Source organism: Rhea americana, unplaced genomic scaffold (genome assembly GCF_003343005.1).
Source record: "Rhea americana isolate MKP2758 unplaced genomic scaffold, rheAme1 scaffold_169, whole genome shotgun sequence".
NCBI lineage: Eukaryota > Metazoa > Chordata > Aves > Rheiformes > Rheidae > Rhea > Rhea americana.
Window position 1 is genome coordinate 708,774 of NW_028185805.1, and position 23,970 is coordinate 732,743.

Below are 23,970 nucleotides of genomic sequence, written 5' to 3' on the forward strand. Positions count from 1 at the left end.
AAAATGTGTTTATTTATTTTATTGAGTAAGCATACACACATTAGGAGACAAATTTCTTTGTAGTCTTCTAAATGTAGGTAGGAATGATGACCAATAGATGAAATATCTATCCTTGATGTACTTTAAAACTACAGAAAAGCCATGCTATGCAAACTTTAGTCAAGTATAATCATAAAAGCTCTTAACAATAAAGACATTCTAAAGTTCAATTTTACTTTAAGTGGAATGAAATGGCCATTTTCATATATTTCATGACTTCTCCTCCTTATTTGAAGTCCCAGTAAACTTAATTGTGAAAGCTGTTTCTGAGCCTACTTCTGCAGAGGGAAGAGAAGCAGGAGTACAAATATTCAGATAAGATTAAATGTGGTATAAAAATTCATATAATTTTTGCTGTGGAATGAAAGCCATTTTTAATCTACAGAGAATAAGAATGTTAGAAACATGCTCTAAAAATGGAGATAGATCAATATTTTTAGTTCCATCTGTAAAACAGTTTAGAAAGAAATTGGTCATAGTTAAAAGTCTGTGCACTGAAAGCAGAGATTTTTTTTCACTGTTATAGATGGAAAGGTGCCTTCAGGGTAAGGTTTAGAATGGGACCTTTACTGCAGTCTTTCTAATGAAAGTGTTTTCAAGCACTTCTGTAATAAAATTGGAAAGATATTTTCATAGTTAAAATGACTATTTTCATTATTCTATTTCAGGCCTTAATATCAGATATTTCAACTATATCTCCATCACATAAATATTTGAATACCCAGAGACCTTTGTCTTAAACTTTGATTTCAGCTCTTACAATTTGATAGGCTATCTTTTTGTTCTTGAGTCTTTGTGGCAGGTGAAGAGTTACCCTCAGCAGAGGAAGACCAACTTAGGGAACAGCTTAGGCAAGTGATCTGTGGTTCAGGTTCTTAGGTTTTTACTGCTTTTCTCTTTTTCGTCCTCCCAATTTTCAAACAACACCAAGAAGGCCTCCCTTTGCTGGTAGTGTTTCCTTGTCTGGCTGCCAGCTAGGGCATGAGGTGCGCCCTGGTACATGTGCTGTGCTGGGCTCCTCAGGCCTCAACATCTTTTTGGTAACAGGCAAATTGCTGGTAACAAGTGGGTCCTGCARTCTTTAATCTTTATGCACTTAAGCAATCACTACTGCTTATACATGAGGATTTAAGCATGAAGGTTTTTTCTTTTTCTTTTTTTTTCTTTTTTTTTAATATATATACAGAATTGAACCCAGATGGCATGGAAATAATTAACTGTAGCTCTAGTTTTGCATTCAAAATGCTTGGGTAAACTTACATATGACAGTAACACTTTGTTCAGTATGGTCATTTATCTGCACAACCATCTGTAGGGTGGTCTTGCACACTGAAAGTCTTCAGCACAGAACTTGAATGCTGGCCTAGACAGAACACATCACAAATTTGGTTACTTAGTTAAAAATGTTAATGAACACTGCATAAGTAACTGATGGTAATAAAAGTTTCTTCTACTTGAAAATAGATACAATGGGTTTCCTAAAGACTGATTTAAAAGATGGGTACAGAATACAAATCCTGCAGTCATTATCTATTGGCTACATGCTGTCTTTTAGAAAAATTATTGCATATGACCTTTATCTCTCATAGTTTTATCTTACATATACAAATGCTTGCATTTATGTCTTAAAGAAATATGGAACACATAATGATGGTGACATGGACTAAAACTGTAAGCATCCTCAGAAGTAATTAAAAAAAGATGGAACAAATTTTCTAAACTTGGAGAGGGCAGGAGAGGACTGACAGACTCAGACTGCTAGCTTTCTAGCAGAGGAGAAATGTTTAGCAGATCTATTTCCTGAAAAATAAAGCTCCTCTACGCTAGAGGGGTATTCCTGCCATTGCTGTCCTGGAAAGATGTTACTGGTATTATGTGACTGCAGAAGATAAAAGATACCCTTAGTTTATGGTCAGGAGTTTCAATAGTCTATTATTAATCTGTTTGTTTATGTGTGATGCTTGTAGTTGTCTTTCTCTTGTTTATGCATACCTGAATGTAGTGGAAGCAAATATCAAGGGAAGCTGATGAAAATACCCCTTCTAGCAGTCACTTGGAAAATCCTTTGACTTAACGCTATTCTGTTTCTGTCTGTGTAATGTTGCCAGGGTACAGAACAAATGTCATACCACTGCATTACTAGTAGTTTATATTTCTGACAATGCTCATATTTTCATAATTTTCTCACCTTCATCTTTCTGAGGATTACAAAGAATAAAAGAAAATTTATAATTGGTGCTGTCTCTATTAGCATATTTGCACAGTACGCTGCATAGTCATCATCTTAATATGCTGCCCATACTGTGTTCTGTACATCAGTGCTTTGACTTAAAAATGACTACTGTGGTCTTTTAAACTTTTGATAAGAGGGAGCATAATGACTGAAGAATGCCTCTGTGATCTTTTCTCTTAGCTGTCCCTGCTCTCTTCTGCAGTAGGCAAGTTTAAATTTCTTGAATTGGAAGATAACCACATTTTTGCTGTAGTAGCCCCTTAAAGACGTTGCTCTTTTGAAGAGTCATTTCRGACTATCTTTTCCTAAATATTTCACTTTTAAAAAACACTTTGTTCTGTCCAGCATTTGTGTCCTCTTAGCTCTAATACTAACCTAAGCTCTTACATTAACATTCCTCTGTTCTTTCTCCCCTTACAAAACTCTGTGTTCCTTAGGATATCTGATATATTCAAACAGATCCATTTGAATTGAAAATTCAAATTGATTGAATGGATTCAGAAGACACCTCCATTTCAATTAGGGAGTCCTATTTTATGGGCAAATTTGTTACAGGAGGAAACTCTTCTGATTCATGAGAGTAACTGAATTTGCCTGAGCAATCTCACTTTTCACAGCTGATTAGCTTGTGTGTGCTAACAGGAAATTTCTTTTCCTCCTAGCTGCTTTGGATTAATGTTAGAGAGCATTTTGTAAGAAAATCTTAGTGTAATAATCTGTCTATAGTTTAGAGTCTCAAATGATGTGATGTGTTATGAACCATATTGGCTCTACTATAAGCATTTCTTGATTTATTGTGACAATGGTTTATGCTTCGTGGACTGAAACAATAGCTAACTTCTTTGGTTAGTATTCATCTCACTTGACATGAGACAGCATACTTTGATGTATGTCGGTGTCCATATTGCAAATTAAGCTAATGGTGGAAAAGTTGTGGTTCTCTTTTTTTATACATAAAAGAAAAAGCTTTTAGACTATTTTGGTCAGTAGGCAGTCTTATTTGTTGCGTGTTGCAGAGAGAAACAAGATTTTAGACTTGAAAGTGTTGAAAAAAGCAGGGTGTTGCAGACACTAGCTGATGTGCCCCTGGCAGGGCATACAGCAGCTTGTGCCCCACCTGCCCCATGGGCAGGACCCAACCTGGATGTGAACTGTGCCCTGGGTACGGGGGAAGCCTCCACAGGGCTGCAATTTGCTGGCATGTGTTATTTTTATTACTGAGAAGAGAAATACTTAGCCTTAATTCCTCTTCCCCAGGCAATTCTACCTTGACGTGTTGGGAATTTTTGGTTTATTTGATTTCTTCTATTATTATTATTATTTTTATAGCAAATGATACATGTACTAACGGTTGCAGTTCCTCTACCTGTTCAGTGCACCCCAGTCTGCCTCCACAAATGATAGGCCATTAACAAGATGGAGAATCAGTAAAGGTTTTGACTGCTGTATTCTGGCTTGTATTTTTTTGTAGCTGTNAGAAGTGTCATGGGAATCATTTAAAATTAAAATTTTGATTCAGGATTGCAGCCAAGGAGACCACCCTATAGATAGCTGTAACTCAAAACTCTTGCAGCATATCTCTAACATGCTGCCAGAACTCTCTGAGAAATTGGCCCAGCAATGTTTTTAGTCATATTTCTTATACAGTTTACACCTAATGCATTCCACAAGTCCTAAAACAAACATAAAAGAGAATGGAATGTGTTGCAACTAAATAAATGTTTTCCTCCATTACTGTCTAAAGTTCATAGTTTGCTGTATCTGATTACTGACTTAGACAAAAAAAGATAAAGCAGCACTTTAGCTGTGCTTCTTGGAAAACAAGCCAGTGGAAATAAACTGCTAATTTGAGAAAGAAAGATGAAAAATACTTAAAGCTGCTGAAATTGTCTGAGTTTTTCTCTTAAATGGGAAGATTTTCAACTCTGCCCTTTCTAATTCYGGCTATAACGAATGGCTTCACTGTAGCACAAGTCATCTATGGTACTTTGGTGATAAGTGCAGTGTCTGTGTGATACACGATCTTTGTCAGCTCTGTGCCTTTTCTCTTTGTTCTCAAAAGTCATTTTGGGCTGTGAATGTTGACACTGTCACCAGCAGATCTTTATTTGTGATCGGACTGAAATCAAAGGAAACTGTACTTTTGGAATTGTGTTCTTTCTACTCGCAGTACACCTAGCTCATTTTCTTTTGGTAAATATTACGGGAGAAGTTTCGTGTCTGAAGTCTCTTAATTGCTGTTGGAGAGCTTCAGGCAACAGAATCTCATTTTGCAGTGGTAGGAAATGGTGTTGTATGAAGTTCTTCTAAGCTTTGTATGTTGCAGCAGTTACAAAGTAAGACTGAAATTGTCTCTTTCCTAGCTAGATCCCAGTAAAATTCAGCTCTAAGACTGATACTCTGTATGATCTCTGTCTTTAATAAATAAATAAATAAATAAAGCAACAAGAAAGAGAAAGAGGTCTCTCTCTCTCTCTTTTCTGTGTTGGCATCATGCATGGCCATTCTTGTTAACACTTGTTTCAACAACTAGGGCACTGGCTTAATATGGTATATTTATTTTCTTTTTCCTCCAAAATATATCATTTGTGACTAAGAAATGATGTGTTTTCATTCAGACACAGTACAGCTGAAATACAAGCCAGTAAGATATACAACACTTACTCAACCCTGTAACACCACTGGATCCATCATGCTAAATTTCCTCCTGCATGTGGTGTTCTCCACCAAATGACAATCTCAGAAAGCCATAGGATTCTGGCATGAGTAATGTATGCTTGGTGACTATTCCCTTATTTATACATTTAATAAACAATATTAAAAAAAGTCAAGCTTATACATTAAACATTATATTTTCATTACAGTATTAAACAAGGAGATAAAATTATATTTTCATTACTGAATAAAACAAGGACATATAAAATTAAGGTTGGCTGGAATTAGTGTGGGTGATAAAATATTATTTAGCATTGGGGGATCAGATTAGCTCTCATAACAAGTTCATTTGCTGATCTTTTTTGTGGAGAACAACTGTTTTAAAAAGTACCTCCCTTTGTAGGAAGAGGAGTGATTGCCTGTAAAAGGAACTGATGTTTGCATGGGTAAGTGGTTTGAGTGTCCCTTTTTGGGAGGATTTGTATATATTGGCTAGAAACTATAAAACATACATTCAACGTCATCTCCTCTTCTATAAGYGTTTCTTTTTCTTTGTGTGTTTGAATGTAGTCAGTAGTTGGTTTGACATTTTAATGGGCTATTTTGTCTAGACTAGGAGAATAATTTTTCTACTTGTTTGATGAAGTTCCTCATCTCTCTGTGTGTTATCAGTGCATTTTGTTAAGGTTGTTGAACTGATTTTCATATTGCACATGGAACAGGAGCTTTTTAGTTCTGTAGTGATATTCTTGGCTAAAACTAAAAACTCCTAATGTGCTGCTGCTTATCATGTCACTTAGCATCACTTCCAATGTGACAGAAGTGTATGGTCCCTGAAGGGCCTTCCCACAGCTCATTAATACCCGCTGAAAAGCTTTTAAAAATATTAATGAGAATTGATTTCTTCAATAAAAAGAATGATAAAGATTAAATGTGGACCCTCAGATAAACGCCATGAACAAACAGCAGTATCAAGGATGAACCTCCATGAAGTATCACCTTTGACTGTGAATGTTAAGTAGCAGGGCTTTGAGCTAACCATGCACTTCATCTTAGATGAAAACCAGTGCTTGGAGGCTGACTCTAACAAACATGTAGACAAGCAGAGCGCAGGGCTAGCTCTTACATTTCCAGCCTCTAATTTTTTTTACATTCTTTCTGCCTCTTTCCAGAATTTCTTTAAATATTAGAGTTTTCTAGCTTCTTGTATTAGCATTCCTGAGTTTTCTATGGCAGTAGATGTTGTGTTGCATGTTATTCTTGCTCTCTGGATGTAGTCTATGGCATGGTTGCCTACTGGACTAGACTGACTGAATGATTCTTAGTGAAGCCACTCAGCTTTCAGCTTACTGACAATCTTGTTAAAGACTGCAGTTATTAATCACTGTGCTTCTACCATCTGCCCCTTGTGCTTGATAACTTGGATGGAAGCAACCACTTCTTGTTCAAACAGCATCACAGACCCACATACAATAGAAAAACATCCTCACCTAGCAGGGGAGATCCCATGAACCAGAAGCTGTGCTGACCCCTGCAGTTTCCCCAAGTGTAGGAAATTCAGTAGTATTTTTGCTTTCCCCTATAAGAAAGAAACAAAACAAAACAATCTAGATAAGCTTTCCCCCATGAGACTGTGAGCCTTGTTTCTGAGATACTCTTATCCTCCTCTGTCCTGAATAGCCGCCTGCTTCAGCATTACCTTCAGATCCAGGTGTGCTGCTAAATGAATGATGAGGAACTACTTAGAACCAAGTGTCTGCACTCTATGAGCACTTATTAATTTTTACTTATCCTTTTCACAGTGGCAGGAAAATGTCCAGGGATCTGCATCGATGACAAATAAATCCTTCAATGCTACTTATTGTTTGAAAGCTTCATCCTGTTTCTTTGTTAAGCTCTCATTTAGTATGCTTGTTCTTTTGAATTCTGCAGGGTTATAAGATTGATTCAGAAAGATGAAGAGAGCCAAGCTTAGTTCCTGTGTGGTGTTCATAGAGGCATCTGAGTAAGATGCCTGATTTACACCTGTAGCATGCCTGGAGGAGTGTGAATAGTTATTGTATTATGCACAAGCGTCTATAAGATTGGGAGACGCAGATGTCTGACCCCAGTGCAAATAATTTCTTGCATCTGCTTGAACCTTCAGCAGCCATGGCCTAGACAGTTGTAGACTGGCCCAAGAAAACCAGTACCAGTGGCAGGAACTTTACAACATGTAGTTTTGCCTGGGCTTTGAACAGCTTACTGCAGATTAACATGGGTCATGTTAATCTGGTACTAGCCTTAGCAGATTAATTGAAATCTGGGTTGCAGCTGTTTCTACTCATACCTGTCCATGTTTTRTATTTGGAAGATGACAACCTAGAAAGATTTTTCAAAGACCTCCTAGTTCATGCTTCTGTCCTTGAGACAGTACAGCTATACCTAAATCTTCTTGAATGATGCTAGTTTGTCTAGTCTGCTGTTAAAATTCCACCAGCGGTGGTTCCCTTAATGTCCCCCAGGCAAGCTGTTTTGTGTTTTGTCCTGAATTCAGCAGCAAGAGAGATTTAGTTTAATCAAAGCCTTTTACTGCTCATTCACAACCAAAACTGGAGAATCATTTTTTCTTCCCTTTTTTCCAGTAATCTTTAATTTTCTCGAAAGCTATTACCTTTCAGCCCTTCATTCATTAGACAGCTCAAGTTCATGTGGACTTCTCCATAGAGGCCAGGCTTTGCAGCTTACTTTTTGTGGCTTTCATGTGAACTAGCTTCAGCTGATTCATGACCTTCTTGCAATGTGAGGCTAAAACACAAGGGAAGCCTTTCAAATGCTGAGTATAGCAAAAAGATGTTTCTGTATTTTAGGTTAGATTTTTGTTTGAAATTCCAGGTTGATGCATTCTTTTTTTTTCAGGAACAGAATGGCAGCTTTGTCTTGTTGAGTTTATGGTATGTGGTAATCCTCAGACTCTTTTTTCTACAGAACTCATACAGTGAGCCAGTCATTCTTCATTCCATATATTTTTGGGTAACACTCATTTTGGCTGAACTGCATTTTTGTGATTGTTTCCAAATCACTTTACCTGCTTTGGCCAGATCACCTTGCAGTTTCTCTTTCTTTGTTGTTATTTGCTAAACTAAATTCTAGAAGACGTTTAAAGAAGATAATGTTTCATTCAGAGCATATATCACAGCGAGGTAAGGTTTTGTCGATGCAAATCATTTAAACTATTTGCAGTAGAGCCTCATATTGAGAGAGAAGTCCAAATGCAACATAGCTGAAATCCAAAACTTAAGTTATCGTATTTTAGCTCTGAGCTAAAGTAGAGCGTGGGAAAGCTCATTTCAACATTCTCCTGAAATTCTTGCTGATAAACTGTGGGAAGCAAAGCTGGTCGTATCCCACCGCAATAATTCTTCCATGTCCTCTGTGACAGTGATGGGCTCCCCATCTATAAACTTGCTCTTTCTGGTAGGATGTGTTTAGACTGATATCCTGTTTTCCCATTTAAACTTTTTCCTATGCTAGCTATGTTCCTCACTCCCACTTCCATGAGAATAAGCTATAAAATGAGGATTTACCTACAAAAGGAATGAGAAGGATACAAAAAGGGGAAATATCCTTTCATCTGCTCCAATACTTGGAGAAAACTATGTTTTTCTTTGCTTTCTTTCAAGAAAGAAAGATATATATTTAGCTGATACTAGAGATGTAGGGGACTACTATTCTTTTAATGGAATTATATTTTTTAATAATCAGAGGAAGAACTTTCGTACAGATCTTGATTTTTCTAAATCATGACTCTCTCACTGCAGTAAAATCTGTCCTAGGTTTGTAAACCAGATGAGAGGCACAGAGCTGAGCTGRGCTCAGCATTTACTATTTGCTTGCTTAGGAAGGGCTCTAAAATATGGCAGACAACTGCTGCACTAAACAGTTTATTAAGCTGATTATAAAGTATCTTTCTTTCATGAAACAATATTATGTATCTCAGAAGGAGAAAAGGGGAATTCTTCAAAATGATACAAAAATCATTGGCAGAAGATAGGCCATGCCTGAGCATGGGATTCATGGAAGCTAACTTTCAGACGACTGAAGGAATATATCTTGCCTGGGATGTCTCTACTGTAAACAAGGAGAAAGGAGTGCTCCCAGAGAGAGATTCATCTAACCATCCTTAAGGCTTCTACTGGGGCTGAACGACTCAGTACCTGGAGGTATCTGGGTTTTCCCTTTGACTGTAAGTGACCTTCTGTAACTCAAGAGGACAAGATCCTCATGTCTCCAGGGCTGAAATCCTTTCATTCATTCTTTCAGTCATTCTCCTTTTTGCTTTTTGGAGATTCTAAACAGCGGGGGAATGGCTAGATGAAGGAATATACTGGCAGAGTTCTGTGCTATATTCGAGCATTTAATTGTTTTCTGCTACATATTAAAATTATTACTCATTTTAACCACCTCCTGCCTCTTCATGTGGGCAACAGATAGGACAACGTAGAATAGAATAAATCTCTGAAAATAGTGCTGGGCAAGAGGTACAAGCACCAGCTTGGAGTAGGCATATACCTTGACTCATTGTGATTGTTACTGGTGGGAAGGAAAATAGGAGGGTATTTCCTCTGCATAGCTGCCTAAGTTTAAGAAATACAAAGGAGCGAGAAAGAAACTTTTAAGCTTCTTCTTCCCTCCTCCCCTTTCCTTGCTTAACTGATGAAGTCTGATAAAAGTACCCTCTATTGCTTGGTATTTGAATTCACCTTAGAGAATTAAAGGAAATAAGGCAAACCTTGGTTTTAATAGATCTCTTCTTAATTCTACCACATAATGTAGACTAATGGTACTTTAAAATAGTCACTTTGAATGTTAATGAACTTAATAACCCATTAAAGAAAAAACAAAGTATTGAACTACCTCCTAAGAAAGCTGAATTCTACTGTAGGCACACAGAAATATTCAACCTCAGAAGAATTTTATTCTAAAAATTAAGGACTTGGCTGGACAGGTTTAATTTTTTAAATTAATAGTACAGATATGGCTATGCTGATTAAAATAACAGAACAAAGAAAACCTGGTCAGTAAATAGCCCAGAAARTATTTTATAAACAGGACGACATACCAGTCTTGAGTATTTCAAAATGCAAGGACAAACTCTTCCTTTAAAATATATCCTTCCCTTTGGTGGAGACATTGTGAATTCGTTCCTTGCTGCTACATACTACCACTGTGCAGGGTGCTGCACRTAAGAGATGTAACTAGAGAGCACAATTAGTAGGGTTTGACTTAGCAGATGAGACTAATGACCAATAACCTGTTTCTGGCAGTGGCACCTCTAGAATCTGCTTTCTCTTTTCTCTTAAGAACTTGAGGTTCCTGCTCTATTCCTCAGCTCCATCTCTTAGAGCCTTGAGGGCTCAAGTTTCTATTTTTGATCCCTTGAGGAGGTCACTRGGAGCTTTGCAGACTTAGCTGAGGCTCATGTTTTACCCTGACAGAGCTTTCTCTGTGGCTCTGCTTTGCAGCTGGAGCTGGGTGGCTTGTGTCTGCAAGGTTTGATGGGCCGATAACTCACTGAGGCTCTTCCTGGCTTAGGAATTTAAGAGCTGCTGCAGATCAATTGCTGGACTATTTGTTTTAGTAAATTGCCCTTCTGTCTTTCACATCACCCAATATCACAGAGATATACCACTTTATAATAAACTGACAGAAAACTGTGAAGCTAAGCATGGAAATGTGTGCGTATGTGGTTTCTTTGGGTTTCCATGATAACTTTAAACTATGTGGATAGAGCACAAAGAGTTTCCAGGCAGAAAGTCTGCTGCAGCTTTAAAAAAAAAAAAAAAAAAAAAAAAGGACAACACATGCTTGTGACTCTGGAGATAGCTTTGTTCTGCTGTTTCAGTTCTCAGAAAACAATTCTTTATTGCTGTATTAGCCATTACTCTGGGCAAAATTTATTCCTGACACACTTGGACAATGGCATAACCAATTTCTTTTTTATATTTAGTCACAAAGAATGTCGTGTTTACATAAACAAAAGAAAGGAAAAGAAAAGAAAACCCCTCCTGGGTTTATTTTTTTGATGTCTTATACTTTTCCTTGGGTAAATAGAATATTTCTAAAACAAACAAACAAAAAATCTGTTTACTTGAGTCAAAGCACATGCTAGATTTTTAAAATCTTAGATTTCTTTCATTGTCTCCAGCTGCCCTTTTTTTTTTTTTAAGCAATAAAATAGAAAGGAGTGGAATGGGAGGGGGGGAAATACCCCACCAAATCCTCTAATACTTAAATGTATCTTGCCAATTAAAAGCATAAAAATATTGAAAAATTTAGTGAATCTTTAAAACGAATATTTTGTTTAAAACTTTTCTCAGGCAGTGGAGATGTTTTAGCTAGCTACTCTAGCTAATGAAACAAAGGCTGAGTTTTCACATCCGGCTACAGTACTATCTTAAGGTATTCCTGGTACTACAGCTTATTTCTACCTCTGTGTCATGCCATGTAGATCCATTGGTTGTACCATCAGCACAGTTCCATGACCTTGTGCAGTGGAAAAAACAGTGGAGAAAGGCTTCATCTGGATTATCTCTGTGCTGTGGTTCATAACCAACGTGATGTTGCCCAACATGGTGTTGGAAACGTGATAAAAAGATGAAGTGATGAAAAGATGAATTAATAGAGGCCAGGGCCTGAGATGTCTCTGAAAAAGTGCATAAGGCATGATGGATAGAGTAAGAGAGGTGACAGCAGAGGCGCAGAGGGACAGCYGTTCCCTGCATGCCTACAGATGTGAGGAGCATTCAGCCTTTCCACGTAATTGCTCTTGTTTGCTGAGATATTTAGCTACGAGGTCAGCTGGCCAAAAATATTTGCAGGTGAAAAAGGGATGGCCAAAAGCAGCTTCCTCCTTGTCTTTCTAGTGCCTAAGTTTCTGTTTAGTAGGGTGTTGTGTTAGAAACTAATTTGACCTATGATGATATTGTACTATCTTTTAATATTTTTCATGGATTGTTTGCTTTTGACTTTCTGTAAAACTTGTCCTTACAAAGAGCGACAGAACTGCTTTCTAGTACAATGGGGATTTCCTCACTTCTAAAACTGGGTTATTGTCAAAGATGGAGAAATGAAAACGTGTGAAGGAAAAAGCAGCGCCTTAGTGGATGTGAACAGCAAAAGAGTGGGAGGGGGCAGAAATACTGCCAAGTATGAGTTTCCTAGTACCATAAATCAAGTCCTTCAATACTGTTGTTGACTGGGGATTTTTTCCTATGTCTTTTTAGTTTAAATCTATTGAACATACTCCAAATAAGTTTTGAAAGGTGAGGATGAAGAACATGGATTTTCTTTTAAATAAAAGTTAGGATTCTTACGCAGTTCTTGGCTCCAGCACCAGAGACTTTAAGGAAAATGCCAGTACTTCAGAAATACCCACAAGAATACCCTTCCCCAAGAGGAGAAGCTGGGGCAGGGAGGGAGATAGCAGTGATAAGTGCCAGTGGTGAGTGACATTGATGGACAGTAGAGAGAGAGGGAGCCCAGGACCTGCCTGATGGGACTGAATACTTACTTAAGGTAGTAGTTTAAACCAAAAAGACAAAAAGTTTGAACTGGAAGGCAGACTGGAAGGCAAGCTGTGTATTGCTTCTTAACTACACAAGTATTGTAAAGTTCGTACAAGAGGGAGAAAGAGATGTGATTTATTATTTATTAATGCAGTCAGTGATACTGCCTCATTAGGGGCTCCCACCTGAGTTTGTGGATAAATTGTGGCAGGCCCAAAGATCCATCTGAAAACTAGGGCACAGGTCTATAATCTGTATCAGGTTGGACTCCTGCTTCAGAAGAAATGATATTTTCACAGTAGGGTTGACGGAGGAGGAGAAGTACAGGGAAAACTATCACTTCAGACATACATTTTTTTCTTTATTCTCTTTTATTTTTAAAAACTTTTTCTAGGAGAGAAAGGATGGGTGGTGGGTATCATACTGTAATTTTGCCTGGCAGTCGAGAAAAAAATCTGGATATCTCTTAATTTTGTTTTCAAAGGGATCTATTCGGACATAAATTGTCTTTGAGTTATAAAATACAGAGAGAGTTGAGTTGGGGATGTTCACGAGAGGAAGAATCAGCTGCCATAGGATACAGTTGACTATTTCCTAATGTTTCTTAATGAACAAGGGAATGAGACTGGGCCTTAAAATAGAGTTTGGAGGAGGGAAAAGAGAATAAAGTTCTCTAAAGCATAATTAACTCGAAAGGCACTTTTTTCTGTATTCATTTATATTAATCTTCAAAAGTGAGAATAAAAGTGGAATAAAAAAATATAAGGAAACTAGGGTGAAGTAATTTTCCCTGCTTCCTTAACACTTACAAATTAAGTATTGCTTAAAAAATAGGAAAAGAAAAGGAAAGGTTGACTCTAAGTACAGGCCTTCAGGGCAACAATATAAAATTATACGGATATTTAACTGCACTGTATCATGGCGCTATAATTAAGGTAAAGTATCTTACAGTTATTCCACCAACTAAGTTAACACATACAGTGACTTTTCATTCCAAATTAAATTTATTTATTTTAAAAAGCTTTTTGTTTTTTAAGAAAACTGTAATGCCATGTAAGTAGAGTAATAATTTAAGTGTGAGAGATGAGGAATATGGAGAATCTCCTAAGCACTGCCTCCATTATAAACTATATGACAGTTTGTTTGCTTATCTACATCAGTGAAGGCAGTTAATAGTAATTGTCGTGAAAGGGCTTCTTACAGAGCATTAAAATGCTTGCAACACCCTGAGATGTCTATACATTTTTTTCTGAATTTCTGAAATGAGGACACTGAGATGAGGAGATAAGGTTAGAGCCTGTGATGAAATGAGGATTTTGTTATGACTTAAAAAAAAWTTTTGAGGGTTCAGTATCTGGTTTCATGATGAACTGCACACCTTTGAGAACACGTCTGGCTCGTGAAGCCCTGTTGTGTGTGCTCATATCCTGAATGTAGACATGAGTGAATATGCAGGTGTGACTCCAGAGTGAGTGGTCACATGGTATCCTGTTCAGCCAGATGCCTCTCACCTGGGATGTAYCTGATTCTGTAGATGATCCTGGAGCTCTTCTGCAGATGGGCTCCCCTGCCCAGTTTGAGAATCCTGCTTGAGGAGATTTGGGACTAGAACATTTTACAGCCCGTCAGGGTGCCCCTCTACAGCTAGCAGAGTGCTGCACCAGTCAAACTAGTTTAAACACAGCTAACTGGACATTTCAGGTGTTATTCTCCCATCAGTTCATTTGTCCATTGCTGGACATCCTACAGAGCCAAAAGAAGGAATGGCGTGTGCCTACTTCAAAAGCTTCAGTGCAAAGTATCTTTGCTTAAATCCTTTTCTCCTGTCAATAACCTCCAGTGTCTGGGAGTTGACAAAGAAGTGAGGCACTGATATTAGCCTAATACACACCTTAGATGCCACTGGGACCAGACAACTTATAGTGTTAGTCAGCCAGTAAATGATTATTTCTGAGGATGTCAAAGGGGCTCAAATTGTGGAACTATACCTTTAAAGAAACAGAAAAGTGTGAAGAATTTTGAGAATCTGGGCCAAGAGCCCTGCTAAATCAAAACTTCAGCGTGAACTTCTTTTTAAACACGTATTTCATAGATATGTTGTAATTCAAGGAGGGCAGAAGCCTCCCACACCAGTTTGACATCTTAAACAACTCACAGACTGTCTATAATGATCTTATATATGCCTACACAGCCAAAGTCAAAGTCCAGCATGTAACTAGAGTGTTTGCTCTCCCAGACTTTACTCCAGCTTGCAYTGCCAATTGAAAACTTCTAAAATTAAGTTCCTGAAAATATTTCTGTGCCACTTCATGGTACTTCTGGAGCTTTTGGTGACAGTACACTCATGTAGGTGTGGACTAGTGGAGGACTTTGAGATTGTCACTGCTATATCTGGCAARGAATGATAATCACTAAAGATGCACTGCCTGAACAAACCATAGCAGATCAGCCTCTCATGACAAGGCTTTCCAGTAATAAAGATACTTAGAGTTCTAGTTAATATGGTGTAAAATTTTACTTTTATGTAGTTAGTTGAGGCCATCACTGTCTTCCTTCTCTATGATGGATTTGATATGGTGGGTGAAGTTAAACCCTGAGGCGAGAGTAATGCAAGTGTATTAGTTTGCCTTAGCTAGTGACATAAAAATGGGAACTACCTCTGTGGAGCTATCTTGATTTAGCAATCTCAAATCCAAAAAAAAAAAAAAAAAAAAAAAAAAAAAAAAAAAAAAAAAAAAAAAAAAAAAAAAAGAATTGTGATATTGGGTGTTCTCCATACCTCTTCTTTTGAAATGTGAATTGCCTCAGCTGGTGGGGGAGAAGAGCTGGCTTTTCTCTCCCTGTTCCATAGGTTGCTCTCACAACTGTGAAATTGTTAAATACTGCCCCAGGGGGGAGTGCTATCTTGCTATGTAAATGAATTCAGAAATGTGACATTTTGCTGGCAGGGACAGGTGGTGTCTGTGAGAGCCGGACGGACTGCCATCAGTTTGCCTGATGGATTGACTCCCATCACTGCTGAGCCAAAAGTCACTGAGTCTGCTCTTTCCCCTCCTCAGGATGACCTTCTCCAGAGGGAGGCCATGCCAATTCTTTAGTACTTTCCCCTGCTATTCAGCTCATCCCTGATCCTTTTTATTTATTTCCTTTTTGAAAAAAAAAGTCATTTCAATCAACTCTCTTATTCTTTGCTAATTATAGATTGAAGATAAGGGAGGTAAGTCAATGGGCTGAATAGAAGAGCAAAGTATACAAACAGCAGATCTTCAAGAGAAAAGTCAGAAGTTACTGCAGTTTTCCAATGCTGTGGGGACAGTTGTGGTACTGTCCCCCATAAATCTTGGCAGAGAGAGGTGAGAAAAAGAGGTATGGAGCTTATAGAGGTAAAAGCCTGCAGAGTAAATTCAAGATTAGGTCAACTCAGAGGCTGGCATTTGGTGCTAGATGGTTGTTACTTTCACTAAATCCAGTAGCAACAAAAGATACTTAGTTTGCAAATTAGGCAGCACTAAAAAGACAGTTTGGAGTCTTTGACCATAGAAAGGTTTTGGCTTTCTAAGATCATGTGGGAATGATGCAAGAGGTCTTTGCCCCTAGCTATCMCAGGGCAGTTTGAGTGAACAGTGCTGGAATCAGCTTGAAGTAAAATAATCAGTCAGCTTATAGAGTTTTGGGCTGTGGATCTGAGTTAACCTGGCTGACTTTTACTTACAGCAAAATAAGAAGTGCTTGAATGAACTAATTTACCAACACATGTGAGGGTAGGATACTCCTAGCCTCTGGGGTGTTGACAAGGCAGGATCAGACACAGCAGGATTTTTCTGACAGTGAGTTCACTTCTATGCCAAAGTCCACATCTTATCTGGGGATGAACTGGTGATTACAAGAAGGGAAAGGAAAACAGAAGCTGTGGAATTAAAGAAATCTGTGTTGTGCTTTTCTGACTTTTTTAAAACCACTTAAATGGAGGCAAGTTGTAACTTAGTTTTGCCATCTGTTAAATGAGAGTAATGATACTTGCCAAATTTCAGCTTTAGGTCCAGTCTCTGAGGGAGATCTGAGAGCTGACAATGTGCAACTATTATAGCTGTTATAACTCTCCTATAAATAGTTCTTAACATGTTTTTAAGCGCACTRTAAGATGTGTTGTGTGCGAGGCCCTTCATACCAGCATGGAGGAAGGCGAATGCCTCAGAYGTGGGTCCGGAGGAGAGGGTAAGGAGCAGCGTGGTGCTGAGGCAGAGACTGGCAGAAGGCCATGGGGGCAGCTCAGGGCAGAGGCYGGCAGAAACGCTGAAGTGGGCATGGTGGCTGGGGCTCTCTGGCCGAGCAGCTCATTATTCTTACTTTCGTGTTCAGCTCGCAATCAAGAGCGGATGTGCTGAAATACCCTGAGCAAAACTGTTCTCATGAGATCTCTAATTCAGCGTTACAGACTGAAGAGGTGTTGGATGAGCCATCTGCAGTTACGAGTGCTTTTCCACACTGAACACCACTGACTGGTCATTTCTGTCAATATATGCTTACACCTAATTGATTATTCCCAGTTTGAATCCAATGTTAAATGCAGTAGCTTATTTACCTACCCTGAGCATTGCTTCAATAGTGGGGTGGTGTAGCACTGGGAAAGTGCCTGATCTATGCAACGACCTTCTTCCAGCATGCACTAGTGTGATTTCTCACAGTGGGAACGGTAGTTTCAGGATCTAAATCCTGACAGTATTGTACCTTTTTTCCTTTTTTACTTCTTCTTCTTCTTCTTCTTCTTTTTTTTTTTTAATAAGAGGGTAAGCCCTTTAATTACAATCACTGGAGACAAGGATGCTTAGTACAGTACAGAAATAGATTTTTAATGAGCAGAGTGTTGTTAGCCACCTTTTTCATACCACAGCCTAGTTCAAGGGGAATCTCATGTACTACTCAGTAAAATGCATTGGTAGTCTCAGCTTAACCTTCACTGGAAAACTGTAAACACCGTATTGAAAATGTAATATTCAATTCAACACAGCCTGAAATGATTGACAGTATCTGCTTCAGAGAGGCCCAGGACTAAGCTAGCATGAACGCTGCATTACCTTGTGCTCAAAGAAACTACACCACATCATGGGGAAAGTCGTTTGAAGGAGCCCATACTGAGTTGTGGACTTTGATTGCATTGCAGCTGCCTTCATAATGTACATCCTGTAGGTGAGGGACACAGCTTTTCCAGCCTTGAGATTTCATTGGGTTTCTTGAGCAGTTATTTACCTCCAGTCTCCTCCCAACCTAAATAAAAAAAGTCCCTCTAACAGCAAAGCTGGAAAAAATAGACGAAATGTATTAGAGTTTGTACATTAGAGATGGTGAAAGGCTAGTCAGTTATTTGTAATTCATGATACTTTGGAAAGGGAAAGAGAAAGAAAACCCAACATTTAATAAGAAACTTTCCAAGGAGAACAATAGTTCCCTGTTTTCCSCAATGAAAAAAGACCAAATTTTTTAAATGGATAATTGCTAACAAAGTTTTTTTTTTCCTGCTCTGTAAGAAAAAGCAAAATAAAATTCCAACCAACAATTTGATATGGCATTTCAGGGTAATGAAATCTGACAAATGATAAGCTTGGGTCATCTGTAATTGATACCRTTTTCTCCCTGTACAAAGCTGTGTGGTTAACAAGTGATTTTTTTTTCCTGTGGCTATGTCCACTTCTTGAGTATGAGGAAGTTCAAGAAATGCATAGCTTTGTTATAGAAACAGCAAAGAGGAACTGGTCTCTCCAGCAGGCCATGGAGGTGGGAAAGTTCAAAGGAGGCAACCTGCTTGGCATCTTGTCTCTGAGGAGGAGGAAAAGGGGCATTGTGTGCCCTGCTCCGAGGTAGTGAGGAGGGACACTGGTGCCACTGGCACCATCTTCACGGGGAGGAGAGAAGCTGGGTGCCCTGTGACTCATCAGCTGAGTGAATGGGAATGGAGGAAGTGCTTGGGATAGGGCACTGATTATGTATTTGGCAACCAGAAGGGACATTTAAAACAAAATATTTAATACAGGTGATGTTGTTGTTTTGCCTTAACAACAAAAAATCGTGATCCTGGAGGGATACCTGCATCCCTGAAAAGGGCATAGAGAAGGAGGCAGTGCTGCTGGTGGAGCTCTGCTATAGAGACTTGATTTGAAAACACAGTCTAGTAGGTCCRGTGGGTTTTGTAAGTGATTCTAGGCTTTAAAGCGGAGCACCTTCCTTGTGTTTATCTTGAATGCACAGTTCAGCTGAGAATGAATGACCATAGTAAGCTATGTGAACAAACTGGCTGAGTAGTATTTGCTGAATTTCCTAAACAAGTGGAGTAGAAAGTGTTAGAGCTGTATGAGAAGTGACCTGGAAATGCATTAAATACAGTAGGGAAAGATGAGTGGGAAAGTGAGAGAGGAACTTAATACCTTACTGGGGAAAAAAGTAGTCTRATTACCCAGACTGTTTCAGTGCAAAACCTATTCTTAGAGGAGACAAAGGAGTTAGGACTCTAAAAGTGCACAACTGATAYTGACCAAAATAAATAAATAAATAAAATTGCTGCTGTGGGTTGAAGGAACAAGGGGCCCTAAAGTCAGGCTTGGGCAGCTGAGGCAGTGCCTGCTGGTGCTGCTGCAAATCTCGATGCTGACTGACATGTGCTTTGGATTCATCTTGAAGGCCAGCCCTGCTGCTGTAGGATTTCTCCTCCTGTCCAAGGCTGGAGACACAGCATGTGTTTCTGAGCCTAATCTGGCCTTACTGCCCAGGTGCTGAGTGCTGATCAAGGGACTTGCTGCACGACCCTCCCATTTGTGCTGCAGTAGGAGAGCAGCTATCCCATGTTTGTTTGGGAAGGAGTGGGCACATGTGGAAGGAGACCAACTAGTAATGCTGGCTGTTTTCCTTAGGGGTACACTTGTATGAGGAAAGGACATGGTTATGCACAGGCATAGTTTCCCTGGGGTAGAGAAAAATACTGTGGAAATCTCTGTGTGGTTTCTGATTGCAATGCTTTTCAACATCCTGTGAAGATGTAATAGCTTCTTGGGGTCTCTGCTGGAAAAAATGTCTCTGGCCATCCCTGCTTGGGTGATGTATCTCCTCCTCTTCTCTCTCCATCACAGAACACTTTGGCTTTTTAGAGCAGTGATTGCACTTCATGTCAGATTGATGGAAAGCTGAGCTGTTTATCAGAGGAACTAATTCTCAAGATTTCATTCTGCTCTGTGTGAGTCAGTAAACTTGAGAGTGTAGAAATTGGCTAGGCTTTTGCTTGAGAAAGAAATCTATGGCTTTGGTTCTGTATACATACATACATACATACATATATATATATGTATATATATATGTTTTTCCAGTGATCTTTACTGTGTATAGTGTATTGCTTTTATGAAACGAATATATAGCCTCTGAGTGTGCAAGGGTGTCTGTGAGTGCATGGTGCATGACTCAAGACAATCTTTTTGATCACTTTATGATTCTCTGATCACTGGGACCCATCTGAGGTCATCAGGAATACCAAATTTTTTATTTGCACAAATTGTCCTCTGTCTGTGAAAAGTCACCTTGGCAGCTGGTAAGGTCACCAGAGCAACACATATCCAAGCTTCTCTTCTTTTTCCCTGAAAAACAAACACTCTCTGAATRGTGGATAATGTTTTTGTGCCACTTCAAAGCCTTCATCTGGATAGTTGAACTTCAGTGTTGCTTCATGATGTGAAAGTACAGAAGGCAGAAGAGTTTTTAGGTTGAGAACTCTTCCCACAAAGTTTAAAATGGGTTCAGACTGCTCAGTCAGGACTACACTGCACTGAGATCTATCATTTTGCATAAACATGTTCTATAAGACTTCATGATAGTGTTTTGGGGAAAAAAATCTTTAAAAATCCAGACTTGGCCTAGGATGTTGGATTGATCATAGGAATTGTCTAACAGCAGCTTTATGATTAGAAAATAGTCATAAGCAACAGCAAAAATAACTTCAACTGTCAAATTATGCATGGAAATTGAAGCTTTCCCCACCCACCTTCTCSGTTCCTCAAATATACATAGATGCACTTTCTCTCTCCTTGCCCCCAGCTGTATTTGTCTGAAGTTACCAGTTGTAAAGAGGCTATGGGAATCCATTTCTAATTCCGTCAGGCAGCAGGTAGGGAATTAGCATAGTGACTTTCATTAGCAGGAGCAGGAGGCATCGCGGATCTRGATCCAGATTCAGCCGTTTCAGTGAGCCCGTATCGCACACGGAAGGCCCTTGGGATTTATCGCCATGATAGATGGCTCTCCCAGTTTTYCCCTCAGTAATTTCGGACTGTGATTCAACCCGATGCAATGCAATAAGAAAGCTGGAGTCAGGCTGCTGCTTTTTAGCAAGGCAGTCAAAGATGTGCCAAGTGGTACGGGGGTGGGAGTTGATAGATGGGTGGCACATGCCCTTGTCAGGGCCTGGCCCAAGAGCAACCAAAGCCAGTGGTGCCTCACCTAAGTATGTGCCAAGCACGGGTAGCTGCAAGTGAGGCAAATGGGATCTGTGTGTGCCTGGCACTGCCGCTAACAAGGCGATGCAGTCTGCRGGTGAACGTAGGCATTGGGAGGTGGTGGAGTGGCAGTTCAGAATTTGGCTTTCCTCCTGACTTTGCTCTGTGGTCACAGGCAATTCCTGTGGTCTTTGTTCCCCTTTCCCATTTTGTAGAGTAAGGTATTATTAGCTTCTCTCACAGGGCTGGGAGATAAATTCATTAATATTTGTGAAATGTCAGATACTGTAGTGATGAGTGCCATAGAAAAGCCCATGAGGAAATTAACAATTAGGTATTCAGAGCAGGGTATGGATGTTATGCAGTAAATAAGGTGAGACTACACATTGAGTGATGAGGATAAAAAGAAATATTAAATAGCTAATTCAATCTCAGAGCACTATCCAGCTTGCGCACTGATGGAAGGAAGAGTCACATACAAACTTTCTATGCAATTGTGTTATTAAAGATGGTATCATAATGTATATACACAAGGGGACTGCATTAAGGTTGTCTGTACAGGAGTAAATGTAATTTTTTTCCCAACTTTTGATTGTTTGACTTTATATCTAAATTTTCTTTCAGTGTAGCTTTTCAGTTTGTAATATAGTACTTAATTTGTAATATACTTTGGGATGAAAGACATTATATGAAGGAGAAAAGATGTTGGCTTTCAACAGTGATGAAAACTGGTTTGAATAAGTATAAATACTGAGATGAAAATTACTTCATCACATGACCTTCCAATAACAGGGACAAGACTAATCTGACAAAGCACTGGTGCATTTAAAGAGATAAGGGGTAAATTACCTGCTGGTAACTGACTGCAACTTTGAACTTGGCAGCAAAGGAGTTTAATTATGATAATATGGGCTTCAAAAGTTGACACTTACTAGGCAAAGGAATAATCCTAGTACACTAGAGGAAAATTACATATGCTTTCATAGCACAAAGAAATAGGTTGTWTATTATATGCTGGATGTGGTAGTTAATTGCAGTGCTGCCAGTTTCCTGTTCTTACTCCTGTTGATAGGGCCCGTATGTATAGCAGCTACATTAGGAAAAATTATCCTTGCCATAAGTATCACTCACTCCAGTAACAAATTTAAGAAAAATACAACTTATTTTTGGCATTGGTGAAAAAAAATGGAAAAATAGTACCTGGATTTGGTGAATTTCCCCAATATTTGTTAGGCAATATGTTTCCTGGAGAGTATTTGGCCCACTCAAGCAKCAGAATTTTAATAAATTTGTCAAATACTGCTAGAATTTGCCTAGCATTTGATAAATGTAGTCCTACTTTTTCAGCTGATTTTTAAAGCCTTCTAATTTTCTTGGCACAGCTCCATGTTCTTTACCCTTTTCCGGTAGTACAGTTAGGGGTTTCCTAATCCTAATGTTGTTCCCTGACCTTACTTTARTTGTTTTCTGGACTTGCTCTCCCTCTCGACCCATCTTTGACTCTCTATATTATTTTCTCTCTTCTCCCTATGTTGTGTCTGCTGTCTCCTTTTGTACATTTTGTGTTCCTCCTTTCTGCACTTTTTAAAAAAATTTCCCTTTCCTCTCGACACCACTGACTCTCGACTCTCTTGTCTTGGAAACCTGACAGATTTTTAATATTTCCAGACCAGTAGGAAAGACTGGTGCTGCCACTATTCAATAGTTGTGTTTAGATGAGTCATCAGTACTTTCACAACAAACTTCAGGGAAAGAAGGACGCTAAGGATTTTATGATGGAAATGAGCTTCTTGGTGGTAGGTACTACACTCCTACCTTGAAATGGTGAAGTCATCCCTGATTCCTCTGTGTTGACTTATACACACAGAGTATTTTCTTATCTCCTCAACCATTTGCTTCAAAGCCCTCTGCTRCTGTGAGGATGGGTGCAAGTAATTGGTAGTTCTTGCTCTATCAGCAGGCRCTGATGTGAAGTGGCTGACTGTGTTTTAACCTTCTCCCTCAGTTTTTGTCTCTTACTGTTATCCACATGTGTTCAGTGCTCTTTCCTCCTGCTGAGCATCCATGCAGGGAGCTTTCTCAAGCAGGAGGGCCAACATTGTTTGAACCTTTTCACTTCACTATTCTTTGGAGTTCTGCAAAATACTTCTGGCAAGTGGCAAAAGTCTAAGCATTTTCCATTCAGTAGCTTGAGACATCCCTGAACAGCAGCAGAGGTCCTGGAGCTTCCTCCATAAACTCTGGAAAACAGGAATGCTTCTTTCTCATGCCAGTATGGGTTTATTGCCAATGGTGAAGGCAGAAAGGCTTTTTGTTGKTTTGTTTTTAATTGAAAAATTTAGATTCCGCAGAAATTGGTAGCAATTGTCCAGAAAAAAATGTATAATTGTCTAATTTGCTACATGGATTTTCAAGCTGTGCTGTTAATAGCTTGCCCTTTCTTTTAAGTCTGTGTTTTAAAGGTGTTTTCAACTCTTCTGTCTCACGCAGTCTTTTGTAGGTAATTAGCAATTGCTTTTCTTTGCCACAGAGGTGAGGAAAGAGGGCAGAGCCGGGGGCGTTTGCTGAGTAACTCCTCCCTCTGACTCCGTGCAGAGCCGAGAATAGAAGCTGAGTCGTGCCTGCTCGTCAGCKCTCCCTGCCACGGGACCAGCAGCACCGCAGCTCCTGAGGGCTTGTTTCCCCAGGAATTAAGCACTTCCGTGGGTGGGAGGCATTTGTAGGATTGTCCCTTGCGCTGGCAGCTGGGCAGCTGCCTCGAGCTGTTGCCAGGGTTGGATGGTGGTAGAAAGTGAGCGCTTCTCTGCTGTCTCCTTCCCGGAAAACGGCAACYCTTAAGATTTGGGAGGTTCTAAAACCTGTCACCTGTCAGAGCATCAGAGCATCACCTTAAATGCTTTATGAGAGAATTATTTTTTTTTCTTTTTTGGTGGATAGATGAAAGTTTCTGGATGGGGAAGGTGACTTTCTTTTTTGACGTCCTTAACTGAGCCTGAGCCCAGTACAGTGCTGGGCAGGCAAGCAC

At 39.3% G+C, this 23,970-nt stretch overlaps 1 long non-coding RNA gene across 1 annotated transcript in view; it reads left to right on the top strand.

Annotated features, from left to right (window-relative positions):
- Window positions 1-23,970, top strand: part of LOC146598188 (uncharacterized) — a 178,002-nt gene that overhangs the window by 44,722 nt on the left and 109,310 nt on the right. The window lies entirely within an intron of this gene.